The sequence below is a fragment of the Sturnira hondurensis genome, unplaced genomic scaffold (genome assembly GCF_014824575.4).
Source record: "Sturnira hondurensis isolate 20B ecotype Veracruz unplaced genomic scaffold, ASM1482457v3 Scaffold0002840, whole genome shotgun sequence".
Lineage (NCBI taxonomy): Eukaryota > Metazoa > Chordata > Mammalia > Chiroptera > Phyllostomidae > Sturnira > Sturnira hondurensis.
In genome coordinates, this window is record NW_028075471.1 from 9,060,527 (window position 1) to 9,076,273 (window position 15,747).

The following is a 15,747-nucleotide window of genomic DNA, read 5'->3' on the forward strand; positions in this document are numbered from 1 at the left end:
GTAAATGATTTCCATCTGGTTGAAAAACATACCCCCCAATTTACAGCTTGATTACCTATACGACAGAGTATCCAATTCCAAATGTAACTTAGCAACTGATTTTAGCATTCCTTTGTTGGCTCTCTATATAAATCCCTTATTCTCTAATGCTCTCTTAACCAGCTTTCCCCTCCTGCTTGTACTTTCAAGAATGAGTTAAATAAATCTTTGATAAACGTTTATTATGAATTCGTATATGAGTCACATTTTTAACTTTTTGAAAATGTACTTTTATTATATATAAAGGCTTGTCATAAGGACTTGGCAGTTAAGTGCTGCACAGTTAAGTGTTAGTACTCATCACTTTCTCCAGAACTCAGTTTCTGCATTTATAAATAGAAAAAATGCTTAACAGCATCCAGACTGCTTCATGATCTGGGACTTGGATGTGAACGAGATGTACTGGAGATAGGCAACCTTGGGCTGTAGGAGATGTGTTCTCGAGCTGGGAGGACACACACTACTGTATTTGCATAACTTATAACTAGGAAGGTTGTCCCAGGGAGACTCCACGGCCTCTCTCAGCAATGTTTACTGCTTTGAAGGCTCCCAGCAGACAAAGCCATCAGCTGTTTTGCTGAGTTGGCTGCTGCTAAACACAAGAGCAGTGAATCTGTGGGCAGGAGAAATTTGAGGGTACATCAGGGCATGCACTCCATTGACACACTCCCATTTAGGAGTAAGGAAGTCATTCCTACCAAACCTGCTTATTTCAAAGGACAAGCAGCTTTGAAGTTGGGTGTGGAAATGCAGAGATGAGCAGATAAGCTGGGTCAGACTCTTGAGCCTCTGATGTACCAGGATGTGGGGATAATAACACATTTGCCACCCAGCATGGGCAGCTGAGAATCCTAGAGCAGAAATAGAAAGGGGGCAAAGTGGGACAAGGCTTCTGGGAAGAGGAAGGTAAATTCTCTGAGGGGGTAAAGAGGACTAGAGCTCGGAGGAAACTACTCCTGGGAGCCAGGAAATGCTGTGTTTGTGTGGGGGGCAGATGGCAACAGAGTGATCTCAGGCACTCCAAAACCAAGCAAAGCACAAGATGCAAGTGTGACACAGAGGCTAGGGATTCCAAGTCTTTGCATTTCAGAGACTACCTCTTGGTAGTCTTTGATTTTAAAAATTAATAAAAAGAGATTGGAGAAAGCTTTGCATTCTCCATTTCACTGAAACTCTTCATTTCCTTTTGGTCCCCACAACCCTCACAATTTAATTGAGATTTTTAGTTCTAAGAAGCTCTTCTAAAAAACTATTTCTTGTCATTCATATCCTAATGTTCCAACCACTCCCCATCCCAATACTGCCATTACTAAGCTCTGTTGAAAAATCTGGACTTTTGGTGAGGGTAAAGGAGAAGAGATTCATCATTCTGGAACAAGTTGAAAATTTTTGGAGAAAGAAGAGGATATCCAAAGGCAGGACACAGAAAGAGAAGAACAGTGTGAGGGAGAAAAAAGCATTTCCCCTTCTCGGTATTTCTGCACAAGGCAGACTAATGAAGCATCTCTAAAGTTTAACATGAGCACTTCCTTTGCAAATTTCTGGAGCTCAAATTCATTCATCCATCTACTCACTCACTCAATTATTAATTGAGCATCACTATATATTAAACAATGTTCTAGGCACAGAGGATTTAACGGTGATCTAAAAAGCAGAAAATCTTCCCATTTGGAACTACCATTCTAGTTGACCTTCCCAATGCCCAATGGATTAGTTTATGTCCATTTATGTCCATTTCTGAGTGTAACAAAAGAAGAGGTAAATTCTGACTCACAAGTTATTACATATTCATCAAAGGGGAAAATGTCTTCATGGATCAAATTTGACTACAAAGGAGGGCCAAGTTTCTTTTCTAGAAGAATGTACAGACTTTGAAGAGCAGAGGTATTATGTCACCTGGAGGCCAAATCCTGGACAAAAGGAAAAATAGCCTCAGAAATTGTCTGTTGTACATATGCATGGATTCTAGGAGTTTTGAATATGCTCTAGACTATTATCTTCCTACTAATATCATCCGCTACCCCTCCAGAATATTCCAGTAGTTTCAGAAAGAAAACAAACAAAATGTAAGGCTTTCCTTAAACAAAGATGACTGAAGAGGTCAGTTGGAGCACTGGGTAAACGTTCTCATTGATGTGTGTTTCTGGTTTGTGCCCCAAGAAAAGGCCAACACTAGTTTCAAGCACAATCAGGAATGGTACACTCTAAGTGGTTCCATCACCAAGAACTTGTAGTTTTTTCTTTATGGATCTAAGTTTTGAATGCTGTCTTCTTCTTAAAACTTCATACTTATCAAGTAATAGTCTTCCCCTCCTAATGTTTACTAATCATAGGCAGAGTAAACTTGAAAGTTCAGACCAGTGGTACCTCTATATTGAATTGGTATAATTCCAAGTCCAATATTTTAGTTATCTTGGAATAACAAAGAGACAGAAAGTAAAAACCTGAGCTCTAAAGCTGAGTAGTAATATGCAGTTTGAATTCCAGCTCAATGCTTATTAGTTGTATGAACACCACCAAAGTACTCAGCCTATTAAGCATGATTTTTAAGGTAGGTGAGACACATTAAAAAAGGTACATGCAGAAGGCCATTTATTGAAGTATTACTCATAACAAGAAATATCTATTATTTGGGGTTGGTTGAATAAACTGTCGTATGACCATACCATACAATGAAGTACTATATAATTAAAAAGTAGTGAAGAGTAGCTTTAGATGCTGCTATGAAATGACCTCCAGCGCATATTATTCATTGAAACAATAAGTCAGAGAAATATGTTTGAAATATGGCACTATTTATCTAAAAGAAGGGAGAGAAACACATGCATGTTTATATAGTTGATCCTTGAACACAAATTTGAACTGTGCGGGTCTACTTGTATATATAACTCCTGTGACATGTTTTCTCTTCCATATGATTTTCTTAATGACATTTTCTTTTCTCTAGCTTACTTTATTGTAAGAATAGAGTATGTAACACATACAATATACAAAATGTATGCTAATCAACTATTTATGTTATCAGTAAGGCTTCTGGTCACCAGTAGGCTATTAGTAGCTAAGTTTTCAGAGGAGTCAAAAATAGTATGTGAATTTTCAACTGCACAGGGTTTTGGTGCTCCTAATCCCTGCATTGTTCAAGGGTCAACTGTATGCCAAAAATGGGAAATAAACAAAAGCTTAAAATGAAAATGATTTCTAGTTGCAATCTATAAAACACCATTTCTCATGAAAATCAACAAAGTTCTTCAGCTGCTTCCTCATCTGAGGTATGAAATGTACACAATGAACCTTGTCTTACCAGAAATTAAGGAAGCTATCAAAAACGTATGGAATTTTTTAAAAGAACTGAGAAACCAGTTAGAGAAGGCTCACACTGGCCACAGGTGATTTGAGAATCGATAAAAAATAATACACAGAATGTGATGTCAAATACATTTAAATCTTAACAGTACTAAAATAAACAAAACAGAACAGAAAAAAAATGTAAGGACACTAAAACCACCCATTATTTTGATCGTATAGATAGAAGTAAGTATCAAGTTGATTTTTTTCTTTTCTTGTATGATTTTGTGTGTACCTCAGAGTAAACAGTTGGTGAAGGAATCTTTCTCTTTAGAGACTTGTTCTGGCTAAAACATGAAAAAAAAAAAAAAGCAAAACAAACCCCCTGTAGTAACTTCCAATGAAATAATGAATTTAAGCAATTGTCACAAAGGGCTATTAACATTTCCAAAAGGGAGGAAACTAATCATTATGTGATTACTGATGGAAGTACAAATACTACCTCTGAGGTATTTTGGCAAAAGAATCAAATTTTAATGCAATAATCTACTGGATCATGTTACTGCTTTACGGAGAATACAGAGGACCATGTGAAATAACAGGAACAGGGTACAATTAGTAAAGTGCAGACTGTAAACACTCTTCAAGAGAAATGACCTGGTATCTTCAACAAAATGTTGCAAGCAAAAAAAAAAAAAGAAAGAAAAAAGTATATATGAAAGATACATAAATCCTATATCAATCAATTACAATGCATGCCCTTATTTGGAAACTGATTTCAATGAACAAACTACAAAATATGTGTGAGACTTTAAGGGAAGTTGAAAACTGGCCTGGTAGTTGATACTATGAGATATTGTTAACTTACCAGGTATCATCATGGTACCATAGGTCATATTTAAAAAATAGGTCCTTTGTGTAACTGTACCACAGTTTTCTTTCTCTTTTTCTTTTTAAATTACTTTACCATAGGTTTTTGATCCGTTCATTTACTGATGGGCACCTAGGTTGCTTCCAGCACTTGACTATTGTAAATTGTGCTGCTATGAACATTGGGGTGCATAGGTTCTCTTGGACTGGTGTTTCAGGGTTCTTAGGGTAAAATCCCAGCAGTGGAATTGCTGGGTCAAAAAAGGCAGTTCCACTTTCAGTTTTCTGAGGAAATTCCCTGCTGTTTTCCACAGTGGTCACACCAGTCTGCATTCCCACCAAAGGGAACCCACTAGGGTTCCTTTTTCTCCACATCTTCAACAATTGTTGTTTGTTGATTTGTTTATGATGGCCATTCTCACTGGTGTAAAGTGTATCTCATTGTGGTTTTAATTTGCATCTCTCTGATGGCTAGTGATGCTGAGGTACATTTACACAATGGAATACTCTGCAGCAGAAAGAAAGGAGGAGCTCCTACCCTTTTCAGCAGTGTGGATGGAACTGGAGAGCATTATTCTAAGTGAAATAATCCAGGTAGTGGAAGACAAATACCGTATGTTCTCACTTATAAGTGGAACCTAATCTACAAAACAAACAAGCAAGCAAAATATAACCAGAGACAGTAAAATTAAGAACAAACTGACAGTAACCAGAGGGAGGTGGGAGGAGATAATAGGGGAAATAGCAGGTAAGGGTTTTCAGGAACATCTATAAAGGACACATGGACAAAACCAAAGGTGGGTAGGACCAAGGGTGGGAAATGGGGATGGCATGGTGGGGGAATGGTTGAGGGTAAATGCAGACTACTGTACTCGCACAACAATAAAAAAGTTTAAAAAATAAATACATGAACAAAAAAAACAGGTCTTTATATTTTAGACATTCATACTAAAATGTTTATAGATGCAGTGATGCTATATCTGAGATTCCCTCTTATGTAATTCAGTAGGGAAGCATGGGGAATATAGATAAAATGGACTAACCATATAGTGACAGTTAGTAAGCTGGATGGTAGATGTATGGGGGTTTATTACACTAACATCTCTATTTTTATATATACAGTTGATATTTTCATAATTCAGAAACAGTTTTTTTTAGTTACTGAGTGATGTAACACTGGTGGTTGGAACGGTAGTGGGGAATGTAAGTGACCAGGGTTAGTTAGAGTTAATTAACTTCTCCACCACGATATGGCTGAGATTCAACCTCCTAAGGTCACAAGTTTCATTTGCTTATATTGTTCTTTGAACATTTAGAAAAATTGGATTTTGAATGTCACATTCCTTGAGTTTTGCTTTTGCCATCCAGCAATTATTTTGGTTGATACCAAAGTAGCCTTCCTGTATAACTGCAGTAACTCACCCCATTCACAATGGTGAGATCTCTGGCCATTCCTCAAACTAAGAGGCCATGAAAAGAACTCAGTGTGATGCCATTAAAGGCCTGTAAGCTTTCTTCCTCCCATTCCTGTCTAAGGTGGTTAACTTGATGATAATAAGACTAGCACAAAATAGTAGGAAAATGGTAGAATCAACACTTCTGCTCTTATTCCTCATCAGCAATATTACAAGGCAAAAACAAAGATGAGCTTCTCCTCAATGTAAAATTATGAAGAAAACATTTGAAATAAACATAATCATCATCAACACTGAACCATGCCCTTCCTTGAATATTGTCTTGAGATATATGCTAATCATGGTTTGAAGCCCACATTAGCAGGGCGCATAAATACCAAGCAGATAGGACATAAAGATAAACTATTTTCTTAACTGCCGTTATAGAGAGAGCAATTTGAAAGCAGAACTGCTTTTGGAAATAATTCTTTTAGTATGTGACATCACAGTGTGTTCATATACTTGATGTATTTATAAAAAATCTCTTTAAAATATTGGCAACAATTGTTTTGAACTCATTAATCAGATTTTAGAGCTTCTGAACTAAGAGTATTAGTAAGTTTGACACAAAACTTTTAAAATATATGAAGATCCAACATTTATTGAATAGCATTTAATTGACATTGGAAAAGATAGCAACTTAATAGCTGGATTTCCGCAAACATCTCTGTATAACTGGTGGGTAGAACTGAAATACAGATATCTTGATTCTGGAAGTGCAGCCAAAAACATCAACCTTTCATTTGGGTCTATGAATATTTCCCAAACATGTATTCCAGTCACAAGCAAGTAGTGAAAAAACCCTCAAAACTGGACCTTTGAGTTACTAATCCACAAAGCATTAAAATTTTTTCAAAAATAATGAAGTCTATTTATGCATGCTATTGACATCAAAACATTAATTATAATTATCTTTTTATGAGATCAAAGACTCTTTTCTTCTATTGATAAACATAATAAAATCAAACATTATTTCATCTTGGTTTCATACTTTTAAATTTATACAGTATATGTATTATTGTGTACATAATATATTAGTATAGTGTTAGTTATTAATAAATAAGTATAAAGAGGGGTATCCTCAAAATGTTTTATTGATGGGTTTTGTGTTCAACAATTTTTGAAGACCATAAACATAGTGATTAAGTCTTCATTTTGGAATTTGATTATTTGAATTTGAATTCAAGATTTATTGCTCATTAGCTATATGGACTTGGGACAATAGTTTTGCTTCTCTATGGCTCAGTTTGTTGGTTTGTGAAATAGGCATATTAATAGTGTTTTCATTATAACTGTTGTAAAGACTAAGTGAGATAATGTATGAAGTTTTAGCTCTTTCCTTGGCACATGACAAGTACACCAAAATGTTAGGTGCTATCACCATCACCTTCATCATCGTGCCTGTCATCATCCTTATCATGATGTAACACAGCTGTCTAGTCACTACCATACATGTTATGTCCTGAATAAGAAAATTCAAGTAACCTTCCACGTGTTTTTTTGAGAAACTCACAGTTGTGTAAGACATTCCATATCTTATTTTGGCAGTTTATTAAAGACATGGCTGATCAACTAGGTCAGGTGTCCCTCAAGGCTCATTTGAATGGCATGGTTTGTACCACACACAGTCAACTCTGAAATAAGTGAAGGACAGAGCACAAAATACCTTTCCCTACTAGTTACCCCCCTTAATTTGTTTAAAAAGTACATGAATAAAAAATAAGAAGCTCTTGGACGGAATCAGATGGGGCATGGTGCCAGCGCTTGTCACCCTATGTTCTTTTCTCCACCTTCCTCTCAGGCTCTGATCATATGGCTGCATCACACAGCGTCTGTGTCCCTGGGTTTCCTTAAGTGAGAACAAATCAAGTTAAGAGGAAGTTGAGATGAGCAGGCCTTTTACTGTGGGGGCAGCTAGGAAGTCCATGACTCATGGAAAGTTACTCATTTCTCAATGTCCAGTTAGACAAGATTCATGCCTTCAATTGCTGTCTTTTATTTTTTTCTTACATTTAGTAACACTGATTTACTCATTCAGAATCAAGAACATAAGTGCAAATATCCAGAGTCAATAACTAAGTCCATTAGGAACTACAGAGAAAGTAATACAAATTATAATAAAGTTAAAAGGCTGGTACTTTTTCATTGCCATACATGTAAATCAGGCCATCAGTCCCACACAAAAAAAGTACTGAATGTTTGTTTTTAATTTATTTATTCAATTATTTTAAGTTATACAAAACTGATTACCCTACTAAGTACAGGCCACAGTTTTTATTTTTACACTACCAGTGTTGGAAAAACACTAAACCATTAGTCTACAATAAAAGACAATAAAAAAGACAATCCCTGCCTTTTAAAGACCTATCAAAATGGCTTGGACGACCCACAGAGATGCATTTGATCATTCTGCAGAGCTACTGCATGTGTACTTTAGTCCCTGCTCCTAATTCAATGACATGACTAGTTACTAAAGAGACTTTCCTGCAGCCAGGGCCTCTCATAGATAACAAGGTTATTAGTGTGCTTTCAAGCAGATGACTTGTTTGTTTGAATAATCTGTGTCTAGCTCCTCTGTGTGCTCAACCAGAAAGCTAATGAATATGGGCAAAATAAATCTCTTTTTACAAAGAAAAGTGGAATTTCACTCCAATATTTTTCCAAGAAGACTTTAAAGATAAATTCCACTCGACTTCAACTTTGAAAGGCTAATGGTTTAGGGTATTTTTCACTGATCTTAAATAGGACTGCAGATAGGAAACAAAGCTTAAGTTCTAATATTCATCTGATATAGCTACATATTCAATCTGGTACTTAGGGAGTCATTTCAATGATCTGAAAAAAGTTTCTCATTGATTTCGGCTGAGAGCAGGGACTAGCTTCTGAATGGTTGGTTTTACGCGGCAGAATGTTGTGGTTAAAAGCACAGGTTTTGGCTCCACATAAAACTGATAGAATGCTACAGTTTCCAGCTCTGTGCTCTTGAGCAAATTAATAAAATCTCTCTGCTTCTGGGAATAGCAACACCTAGATTGTGGTTTTTGTGAAGATTAAATGAGATACTATATGAATGTACACTGCCTAGCCAAAAATAAGCACTTATTTTATGCTATGCTGAAACTTTCATCAGCATCCTGATTATCATTATCATCACCAGCACATTAGTAAAATTACATTGAAGTAGTCTGGCACTTTGAAGTGGGAATAGAGACACTTTAGTCAAAGTTCTAGTTCCAACATTTTTTCTGGATCTGTGGCATGCCAGAAGCATTTGTTATGCAACTTTGGGTCCAATTTTCTTCTAGTGGTAGACTCAGCAAGATCTAATGCATTGGTCTCTTAGAATTTGGAAGCTAATGTCAAGTCCATAAAAGAAAACCACAGAATATAAAAGTGCATACATATTTAATTCTCAGTCACTGTTAGTAATGAAGTTCTGGCATTGATGGCCATTGTTTCCTGTGTGTTCACTCTGAGCTAGACTTGGTATGAAAAGCTTTATTTGCACTATCTCAGGGGATGTCTTGACAATGCTGAGAAGTAGGTACTGCCATTACAACCGAGGAAACCAAGACAGAGAGACTAGAACCAGGTCAGCAGACTCCAAGTTCTAACCTAAATCCAATGTTTTTAATAACCCCAATATATCCACCCCCACCAAAAGGGGAAAAGTATGTGAATCCAAGCAGCAGACCCTCTAAAAAGCACTTATGTTTGAGATGACATAATTGTTATTATTCTCTTTATTGTTCATAAACTCTATAGTATTTTGCTTAGACTCATTTGCCCCAAGGGTTGTATTCTTTGAGCCTGAGCAGACATCAAGTGATAGCAAGGAAAATACACTGGCCAAAAAAAAGAAAAAAGGCAGCAACCAGTTCCACACTGAATGTGTCTCAGAGATATACAACAAAGAAAGCAATCCATATGAGAATATAAAAGAGATTACTTTGGAGTTTTTCAGAAGTTTTATGTTTATTCTTGAAATAATTCCAAATAAAGCTATAAAAATATTGCCTGTGTAGTGTGAATGTGTGTGCAATGAGAATTGTAACAACTTAAAGAGAGCAATAATTATAATTAACTTTATGAAGCATCACTATGTGGTAGAGTCTAATAACTATTTATTGAGGGCCTACTATGTTCTAGGTGCCATTCTGAGCTCTGTAGAAAGTGTCTCAAATAAAATAGCCATAGTCCATATGCTCAAGGAGTTTACTTTTATTTGTTTTATCTTGGATACATGAGTACAAGCTTTTGAAAAAAATCCTTACCCAAGGACATGCTTATTGATTTCAGAGAGAAGGGGGAGAGAGAGAGAGAGAGAGAGCGAGAAACATCGAGTGAGAAATGTCATTCGGTTGCCTTTCCTACATGCCCTGCCTGGGGACTGAACCTGCAATGTAGGCATGTGCCCTGATGGGAATCGAACCTGTGACCTTTCAGTTTATGGGACAACATTCCAACCAAATGAGCCACACTAGCCAGAGTGAGTATAAGCTTTCTGGAAGTAAATATGAAAACTTACATCTGAAGGCTTAAGATCTTTTAAAAATTTGGCTGAACAGTTCTAATTTTATGAATTTATCCTATAGAAGATTATGTCAATTTCTCCTATGATGACACTCATCACAAGGTTGTTTATGATAAATGAAACAAAATAGCACTGTAAATGTTGAACAACTGTGATCCAAATGGATATATTTTGACATTACCATGCAATGGAATATTACTTTAGCCACTACAAATGATTTAGAATCTTATTGCTTAGAAAAATGTTGATAATTTTGAAAAAGTGTATATGATCCATTTATATAAATCACACAGAAAAATAAGAAGGCTACTTAATCACCAAACTTACAGTAGTATCTCTGACTGCTTCAGGTGATTTAAATTTTTTATTGTACTTTCTAGATTCCTACAATGAATAGTGCCACTTATAGAAAAAAATTGCTTTATACATGTTATAGCCTATTCATTTCCACTCCAGACAATTCATTTCTGATTCTAATGTCTCTCTATATACCTTCGACAGAATGCAAAGAAAGAGAAGTAAAAAATGTTATTTTCAGTACTCAATGTGTCATTCAAATAATTCAGTAGGGAGGAAATCAACTCGATTCATATCAATTCAGTGAATACCACCATGCACTTAGGACCAGCTCTAACTAATCCTAACTGCACATCACAGCTCCTCTTTGAGCCTTTGTTTACACACCTGTAAAATGACAGGATTGGACAAAGTGATTTTTAAGGATATTGTCAATAATCAAATGATTTCCTTACTCTGTTGACAATGACTGTGGACTTAAGACACGTGGGCATCCATGGAAGTCAAGTCCTTGACAAAGCTATGTGTGGAGAAAAGTCATAGTTGTGACTAGAAAGCACCAGAAACCGGTGGGTTTGCAGATGCACCTCCTATGGTTTTCAGAGTCTCATTAAAACACTGCAGTAAAGTGCTGGTGGTTTTAGAATCATGACAATTCCGTGGTTTGCTATTTTAAAAGCAGTGCCTTTTTGTCTCAAGCACATGTGTTGGATCTTAACTAACTAAATATATTTATTAGTACTGTCTGTGCAATATTGCCATTTCAATCAAAGATTCATGTATTTGATATATAGTTAGGGTAACCTAACTGATTATGAGGAAAGATTCTTTTTCAGGCCAATGAACTAAGATATGAATGTATTTGGGACTCTTATAATAGATTTTTACACTAACTGAACATTCCGTAGCATTGCAGCCCAAACAGGACTTTCTGTGATGATAGAAGGGTTGTATATCTGCCTTTCCAGTGTAAGGGCAAGAGTCACACGTGGCTGTTTAACGCTTGGAATGTGACTAGTGTGCGTGAGAAACTAAATTTTAATTGTAGTTGTTTTAAATCTAAAGAGCTACCTGTCGTTGCTTGGTAACTGCCAATTTGTAGTTCTTCATTCCTTTACCTTTGGGATGTAAAGTACAGCAAAGGGAATGCAGTCAATAATATTCTAATAACTACTTATGGTGCCACATGGGTATTAGACTTATTGAGGGGATCACTTTGTAAGTTATACAAATGTTTAACCAACATGCTATACACCTGAAACTAATGTAATATTGAATGTCAACTGTAATTTAAAAATTAATAATTTAAAAAGGAAATAGCTACATGTGGTTTGTGGCTTCCTCACTGGACAGCGCAGGTTAAAGCTCTGCAGTGGAAAGTATGTGCGGTCCATGGACCAACAACAACATTATCTAGGAGTCTGTTAGAAATGCAGAATCTCATTTTCTATGTGGAACCTGCTGAACCAGAATCTGCATTTTCACAAGATCCTCATGCAACTCATGTGCAAAATAGCACATGAGAAGCACCACTCTACAGACATCTGTTCAACTTTCCATCACATTCCATTAGTCAATTAAGTAACCAACTGATCTTTCAATCAGTCAGTTAGTTACAACTGTACCTCGTCAGGTGGCAGCAGTATCTGTCCATGGCACCAGGCACTGGATTAGGCACAGCTGAAAGTGTGAGAGGTAGCCTTTGAACTCAGGGAGTCTGACTCGACTCCGTGTGTTAACCATTGTGTTATGAATAGCCTGACACAGTCAGTCACTGACATAAGTGATCATTGAGATTAGTTTTTTTTATTGCATTTTTGTTGAACAATAATGAAAAATATGATGGGAAACCCTTCCTTTCTAGTTCCCCAACCATCTAAGCAGCTTTGCTTCGTAGAGATCCATCCTGCACCTAAGGCAAGAAGATGGTGACTACTAAGAAGATGAAAAAGTCACCGGAGTTGATCGACTCTAGACTCCAACTTGTTATAAAAAGTGGCAAGTACGTGCTGGGGTACTAGCAGACTCAGAAGATGATCAGACAAGGCAAAGTCAAACTGGTCATCCTCCCCAACAGCTGTCCCACCCTGAGAAGATCTGAAATAGAGTACTATGCTATGTTGGCCAAGACTGGTGTCCATCACTACTGTGACGATAATATCGAATTGGGCCCAACATGTGGAAAATACTACAGAGTATGCACACTGGCTACAATTGATCAGGTGATTCTGGTATCACTAGAAGCATGCCAGAACACACTGGTGAAAAGAAAATCACGGAAATTTTTTCTTTAATAAAACTAGCCAGAGCCTGGTTTAAAAACTGAAAGAAAAAAAAAAAGAAAAATAGAGCTCACATCATTTCCAATGTCCTTTATACCACTCCCTGTGGCTCCCTAGGGCCCTGCTGATACATTTTTTGTGGGTTAGAAAACCTGTGGTGTGTATTTACAAAGCAGGGGCAAAGTGGTAAAGGTTTCAAGAGCCCTTCTTAATGAATGTTCTAGTCTCAATAGTTCAGGTGAAGAAATGTCAAGAATCTATCTTCCTTCTTTTGCACATTGGTTTGTCCGATATGGATGCTGATACTTAGCCTGTGGGAAGCTCTCCTTCAGATCTTTATCTCCCAGCCATAACTTCATGGGCTGAAAGGGATCTTTTCTCTGCAGGAGTCTGAGTCTTGTGCCTCAGTTATCCACAGCCACCCTCATTTTTATTTATTTATTTACTCCTCACCCAATGATGTTTATTGAATTTAGAGAGAGAGGGAGAGAGAAAAACATCCATGTGAGAAACATCAATTGTTGCCTCTATATGGGTCCCAACTGGGGGTCAAACCCACAACCATTTGGTGTAAGTGATGACAATCCAACCAACTGAGCCACGTAGCCAGTGTACCACCTTCCTTTTTACTGACCAACTTCCTCCTGAACTCAGGCCCTTCAATTCCCCAACCTCACTTCTATATAACAATGATAGACCTTCTCTTTCTCAAAATATTGAACATTGCCCTACCTAAGTGCATGCACTAGAATACTGTCTCACCAGCTCTTAGCAAAGTTAGCTCCCCTGCTCATCCTTGAGTTATCATCTCCAAATTTTCTCAAAGAGGTCTGCTCAGACCATGCAATCTAAATCTTCCCCCTACCGTCCTCTTATCACCTCAGCATTGTTTATTTCTTCATGGAATTTACTGCTTGTTTTTTGTAATTTTCTGTTTTTGGTAAAAATCTTGGCCTATACCCTAGAAGTAAGCTCTGTGAAGTAGGGTGCTTATTTATCACTGTACTTCCTGTGCTAGCACCTGGGTGTTCAATAAACACTGATTCAACAAATACATACATTTTCTCATCTTTGTGTTAGCTGTATGCCTCAGGGTTGTCTTTCTGTGCCCTAAAATTGTATTTTTAAGGTCTTTCCTGCCTCATGGGCCCTCATGCATTCATTTATTCATTCAACAAATGTTTATTGGGTGCCCACTAATTGCTAGACATCAGGGCACATCGATAAATAAAACACATTTTGGCCATTGTGGAACTTTTCGTCTATTGGGCAAGACAGAGCTGGGTAGGTGGTTTCAACAGAGGTTCTGTCTACCATGGGTATTATGTAGTACAGAGGAGTGCTTGGCATAACCTGTGTGGTGGGGGAGATTCCCTGTAAGACACAAAGAGGAGATGCTTTTTGAAAAAAGAAATAGTAGACAGTTAAAGAAAGAAAGTTGGGACAGGCATTGAGATAGCAGAAATAGCATAAACAAGGGTGCAGAAATCACTATTGGGGTGGGGGGTACTCTAAATAATTAAGTGCAAAGCAAGGATGACATTGGCCACATAATGGATGGTCATGTTTCACACAGTGAAAAGCCTGAACTTGTTGACCCTGTAAGATATGGGGTGCTATATATAAGGTTTTGTTTCGGAAAGTGAAATCTCCAGGGAAGAGATTAAGTTCTTTGAGTTTTAAGAAGCAACCTCAGAGGTTTTTTTTCCTTGAGCTCCTGAATAGCAGCAGTTTGCATTTGGTCAAGTAAGAAAAGGAGTGATGAAGTCCATGAAGTTACATAAGAAAACAAATGGTGTGTTTAAAAGCTACCACTTTTTTTTTCTGCAGGAGGCATGTAGCAGAGAGTCTAGGCATGGGTATAATTGCACCTCTTTTCTATAATGGCACCATTTGCTCAAACTAAAAAAAAAATGATTTCACTCTGATTGGAAACCATTTCTGATTCAACTTAAACTACCGGCAGAAATTTTTTATAACCACTCCGGATCAGCATATTTGAGAATAAGCTAGACTACTTAACAAACCATATGCTTTAGTGCTGAAGAAAAAAATAAAATTTAAATAAATGTAGGGAATCCTTGAATCAAAAAGATGTATAACAGAATTTCTTTGGATAAACAATCCATTCCTAGTGAAAACATTAGTTCCCATTAATTTAGTTTTTAGTAATCACCTATTAATTAACTATCCTGGGATATTTCTAAGCTAACTCATTATTTTTCTTAAAACAATAAGTATGCTTATATTTGCAATTTCATCAATCACATAATTCTTCCTTTATTTTAAGAGAAAAATATAAGTAAGATGGGGTGAGAAATTCTGTGGGGAAATTAATGTGTGGAGTTCATCTGTACTATCCAATTCAAAAGTTTTCCTCGTGGAAAAGAAATATTTGAGGTACTGAGTTTTTCTGCAGGGAATGTCCAAGAAATTGACTTTTAACTCCACATTTTTTTCCAGTTATACCTCTTTGTTTTGTTCTATCTTATACAGTATGTTTACAAACTATATCCCATGACTACATTTGATTTCCTTATGGATAAGGGTCATGTTTGTTTGTGGCTTCTATGTGACTATCTAACACCCAGCTCTTTGCATGCAGTAGATAGTCAAAAAGCATTGAATGAATAATGAATGAATAAGTCAATCAACTCTCATTTCACTTTTCCTCCTGTCTTGTATAGAAGATAGATATTGCTTTGAAATCAAATTTAAAAGGTTTTCTGAAAGTTATTTATAACAAAAGAATCTTTTGGAACTGAAAAATAAATAAATGAATAAACAAATAAATAAATACACATATATCCTTTTTATCTGTGTTATATATACATATCATCATCAGGGAGAATACAAGCAAGACTTAATGTTTACATTCATACATTTATTCAGTAATTACTGAGCAAATAATGTGTTTCTGGCACTATTCTTGAGACTGTAAATACAAAAGTGAGCAAGAAAGACCATGAGATAGATAATGTACAAG

The 15,747-nt window shown here is 36.5% G+C and overlaps 1 protein-coding gene and 1 pseudogene across 30 annotated transcripts in view; one reads left to right on the forward strand and one right to left on the reverse strand.

The window, feature by feature from the left end:
- The window catches only part of CADPS (calcium dependent secretion activator), a 473,884-nt gene that overhangs the window by 373,814 nt on the left and 84,323 nt on the right, over positions 1-15,747 (reverse strand). The window lies entirely within an intron of this gene.
- LOC118983613 (60S ribosomal protein L30-like) lies at positions 12,405-12,805 on the forward strand (annotated as a pseudogene).